The sequence below is a fragment of the Branchiostoma floridae genome, unplaced genomic scaffold (genome assembly GCF_000003815.2).
Source record: "Branchiostoma floridae strain S238N-H82 unplaced genomic scaffold, Bfl_VNyyK Sc7u5tJ_433, whole genome shotgun sequence".
Lineage (NCBI taxonomy): Eukaryota > Metazoa > Chordata > Leptocardii > Amphioxiformes > Branchiostomatidae > Branchiostoma > Branchiostoma floridae.
This window is the reverse complement of record NW_023365849.1, coordinates 16,622-21,723: the sequence shown is the minus strand read 5'-3', so window position 1 is coordinate 21,723 and position 5,102 is coordinate 16,622. Positions and strand designations below refer to the sequence as shown.

The 5,102-nt window shown below is 42.4% G+C and overlaps 1 long non-coding RNA gene across 1 annotated transcript; it reads left to right on the top strand.

The window, feature by feature from the left end:
* Nucleotides 1-716: 716 nt before the first annotated feature.
* LOC118408811 lies at nucleotides 717-1,622 on the top strand. Its single transcript, XR_004830364.1, has 3 exons — nucleotides 717-884; nucleotides 1,139-1,217; nucleotides 1,524-1,622. It is a non-coding gene; the product is annotated as an uncharacterized LOC118408811 (long non-coding RNA).
* The last annotated feature ends 3,480 nt before the right edge of the window (nucleotides 1,623-5,102 follow it).

The window sequence follows — 5,102 nt, the reverse complement described above, 5'->3', positions numbered from 1 at the left end:
GGAAATTGCGTTTCAGAGGATCAAGAATTCAAAATTTCGCCGGACCTCACTTGCGACTCCTTTCACCTTCGGCTTCGGTCATCGACATGGTAAAAATATGGTATATACCCTCAAAAATCTTCTTTTTTTTCAAATAGAAATGTCATTGAAGTTAGCTTAGTCTGCCAGCAAAATTTGCCCATCAGAATGCAGGAAATATCATTTTAGAGGGTCAAGATTTCAAAATTTCCATGGTCCTCCTTGTGCCGCCTCGCGCCTTTGGAACTCGAAATTCTGAAAATATGTTGGGGATGTGTGTCAACCTCAAAGATCTCCATCCTTGAGCAGAGAGCGAGCCGAGTACCTTTCCCAAGCCATAAGAAATTAGAGAGGATGGTTGGGTGTTTAGGGTAAAGATACCTTCTTCTTTATATCTCAACACCCTCATACCCTTCCTACTGTCCCTAATTGACCCGACTTTAATTTTCGCCTGTTTCTGCCAACCACCTTTTTATCTTCCTCCCCAAAGTCAAACTGTGCGCCTTTTTTGTGATAATCTTTCCCTTTTATACCCCTGCACTCATTAGCATACGTGCACATTTGCATAACTCCTCTGATTGGTTACCCTCCAAAATTGAGTTAACTGACCACCTGTCTGTGGCGCGCGGGGACAGGTGTGACGCTGTGAATAGTACACAAAGATTATTCTTTGCATGCAGTTCTGGTCACCACTGGTCACCACTGACTGAGCTTGTCCAGGTAGACCCACGGGCCAGAGCTGACACATCGTCTTGTTGGGAGACTCGTGCAGTAGTTTCTAACACCACAGCTTATGATGGGCACCAACCTCTTCTGTACTGCTGTTCACGGGACATGGAAATACAATGTCAGCAAGGCCACGGCAGGTAAGTTTTATGGATGACGACATCATTAATTTTAAACATGTAGCCATGACCGTAGTTGTAGAAGGGAAACTAGTTCGATGTACATGTAGTAGTCAACTTGGTGAATGATACCAGTCTTCCAGACTTTGTGCATCGATCTTGTATGGCCTGTTTGATGTGATACCATCCAAGTTAGTTTTGACCATGACGGATGCGGGTTTTCCTGCAATGATAATTTTAACCGTTGGGCGGCGCTTTTCTTGTCTTTGCCATAGGATGCACTCCCTTGGCGAAGCAATCTTGATGCTGTTTCACGGTCCACTCTGCAATGTCGAGAAGACATATCCAAACCAGGTAACATCGTTATTGTCTGAAGAGTCAAATTAACCTGATGATATCCCTACTAACTGCTATAATCCAAGTTTACTTTTAGTTGAAAAGACGCCCTCTTTAGAGTATCAATCTATTCATGTAAAACTACAATCCATATGTTAACAGTTGCAGAAGCTTTATTCTTTGAATCAACGTTTGAACCTCATTAATAAAATAGAACCATAGACATTATTAACAAAGGGGCACAACCTTAGAAGATGAGCAACACGTATAGACAGCGGAAGTTGTAACATTCTATTACAATCTGGGTTCGTATGATTATCTTAGAGACGTAGAAGTGACGGCCCAGAATTGCATGGAATGGCGCAGGATGGTCCACAAGAGACGTTGCCTTGATGCAGACCACTTGGCACAACGATGAAGAGACCTTATCAAGTATCAAGTAAGTCAGTATGATTATCTTACGGTTATCTGACGGTTTTTTGGGGGGAGTTACTGTGTGAAGGAAAGACAAAGTTATGTTTTAGATAATTGATGTGACGTGTCATAAAAGCGCGACTTGAGCCCCTAACGTTTTTCTGCATCAAAAACCAGGATCATCCCCAGTCCATTCTACTCCACAGCTGCATAACAGTCGAGCCTAACGATTAAACAACCAGCTTAGGAGGGTTGACAAAAAAAGTCTGAACAGGACAAAGGATCACAAAGGATCACAAAGGTCATAAACTTAGAACATGCGAGGGCAAGAGAAGTAGTATGGGGATTACAACCCCTATATCCACCTACCAAATATCATCAGGATCAATCAAAGGCGCTTTTCGAGTGATGCTGTTCACAGACAGACAGAAAGACAGACAGACAGACAGACAGACAGACATACGTACAAGCCTAAAACATATCCTTGCCATTCTGGCAAAGGTAATAAATATATCTACCTTCGAAACGCACTTTGAATACGCACAAAGCTCGCTCCAGGCGCGTAGGAAAACGCCAGGTCAAGGTTTCGGGTCAAAGTTCAAATCTGACCGGATATCTGTAATCCGCACTGAAGGACTCGTTCCGGTATTACTGCGTGGGTGGGCACTTAGAAGTATTCCCTCCGAAATATGAATGGGGCCCCAAAATCGTGTGTTTATGTAGACGATAAATTGCCTTTTATCGCTCCCATGTCATATCGAAGGATTTGAGAGGAAAGGTTGTGTATTTCTGACAGGATCGGGTGGAAAAGTTTCGGCATTCGGGCGATTCTCGGACGTGTACGTTTGTTTGTCCTGAGTAATGTGGTCAGCGGGTCACTGAAGGAAAGCCCCACTTTCTGGATAGTATTTATGTGCAGTTATAGATGTTATGAAAATCGATCCATCGGTCAGAATTTGGGGAATTTTTTTTTTATTGAGTACTGGATAAGTGCTTTTTCAATAGAAATTAAAACATCTCCAGTAGAGCTGTTTCTTTACTGGATTTTCGCCCATTAAAGTTGCATATTTAAGCACTTTTGTAAATGAGGCAACAAAAGTCCGGCATGAGGCCTTAAGGTTCCGGTTCGAATTGCAAAGTAATCCGTGAATATAAGACGCAAATCATAGTAAAACCAGAAAATACGAATGAAGGCTCACCTGGGGGATAACCGCTAACCGCTAAGCGAACCCTTCCGTAACCGCAAAAAAGCGACCCCTTACGATCGGACCTCCAAAATTTCAAACAAAATGTGCGTTACTTTCAACACTTGAATATCATAGTAAAACCCGTGGGCAAAAGGTAGAAAGTGATTTGAGTACCCAAAATTACTTTGTAACTTTTCTACATACGAGTGAAGGCTCACCTGGGGGATAACCGCTAACCGCTAAGCGAACCCTTCGGTAACCGCAAAAAAGCGACCCCTTACGATCGCGGACTTCCGAAATTTCAAACAAAATGTGCGTTACTTTCAACACTTGAATATCAAAGTAAAACCCGTGGGCAAAAGGTAAAAAGTGATTTGAGTACCTAAAATTACTTTGTAACTTTTCTACATACGAATGAAGGCTCACCTGGGGGATAACCGCTAACCGCTAAGCGAACCCTTCGGTAACCGCAAAAAAGGCGACCCCTTACGATCGGACTTCCGAAATTTCAAACAAAATGTGCGTTACTTTCAACACTTGATATCAAATAAAAACCCGTGGGCAAAAGGTAGAAAGTGATTTGAGTACCCAAAATTACTTTGTAACTTTTCTACATATGAATGAAGGCTCACCTGGGGGATAACCGCTAACCGCTAAGCGAACCCTTCGGTAACCGCAAAAAAGCGACCCCTTACGATCGGACTTCCGAAATTTCAAACAAAATGTGCGTTACTTTCAACACTTGAATATCATAGTAAAACCCGTGGGCAAAAGGTAAAAAATGATTTGAGTACCCAAAATTACTTTGTAACTTTTCTACATACGAATGAAGGCTCACCTGGGGGATAACCGCTAACCGCTAAGCGAACCCTTCGGTAACCGCAAAAAAGCGACCCCTTACGATCGGACTTCCGAAATTTCAAACAAAATGTGCGTTACTTTCAACACTTGAATATCGTAGTAAAACCCGTGGGCAAAAGGTAAAAAGTGATTTGAGTACCCAAAATTACTTTGTAACTTTTCTACATACGAATGAAGGCTCACCTGGGGGATAACCGCTAACCGCTAAGCGAACCCTTCGGTAACCGCAAAAAAGCGACCCCTTACGATCGGACTTCCGAAATTTCAAACAAAATGTGCGTTACTTTCAACACTTGAGTATCATAGTAAAACCCGTGGGCAAAAGGTAAAAAGTGATTTGAGTACCCAAAATTACTTTGTAACTTTTCTACATACGAATAAAGGCTCACCTGGGGGATAACCGCTAACCGCTAAGCGAACCCTTCGGTAACCGCAAAAAAGCGACCCCTTACGATCGGACTTCCGAAATTTCAAACAAAATGTGCGTTACTTTCAACACTTGAATATCATAGTAAAACCCGTGGGCAAAAGGTAAAAAATGATTTGAGTACCCAAAATTACTTTGTAACTTTTCTACATACGAATGAAGGCTCACCTGGGGGATAACCGCTAACCGCTAAGCGAACCCTTCGGTAACCGCAAAAAAGCGACCCCTTACGATCGGACTTCCGAAATTTCAAACAAAATGTGCGTTACTTTCAACACTTGAGTATCATAGTAAAACCCGTGGGCAAAAGGTAAAAAGTGATTTGAGTACCCAAAATTACTTTGTAACTTTTCTACATACGAATGAAGGCTCACCTGGGGGATAACCGCTAACCACTAAGCGAACCCTTCGGTAACCGCAAAAAAGCGACCCCTTACGATCGGACTTCCGAAATTTCAAACATAATGTGCGTTACTTTCAACACTTGACTATCATAGTAAAACCCGTGGGCCAAAGGTAAAACGTGATTTGAGTACCCAAAATTACTTTGTAACTTTTCTACATACGAATGTATGCTCACCTGGGGGATAACCGTCTAACCGCTAAGCGAACCCTTCGGTAACCGCAAAAAAGCGACCCCTTACGATCGGACTTCCGAAATTTCAAACAAAATGTGCGTTACTTTCAACACTTGAATATCAAAGTAAAACCCGTGGGCAAAAGGTAAAAAGTGATTTGAGTACCCAAAATTACTTTGTAACTTTTCTACATACGAATGTTGGCTCACCTGGGGGATAACCGCTAACCGCTAAGCGAACCCTTCGGTAACCGCAAAAAAGCGACCCCTTACGATCGGACTTCCGAAATTTCAAACAAAATGTGCGTTACTTTCAACACTTGAGTATCAAAGTAAAACCCGTGGGCAAAAGGTAAAAAGTGATTTGAGTACCCAAAATTACTTTGTAACTTTTCTACATACGAATGAAGGCTCACCTGGGGGATAACCGCTAACCG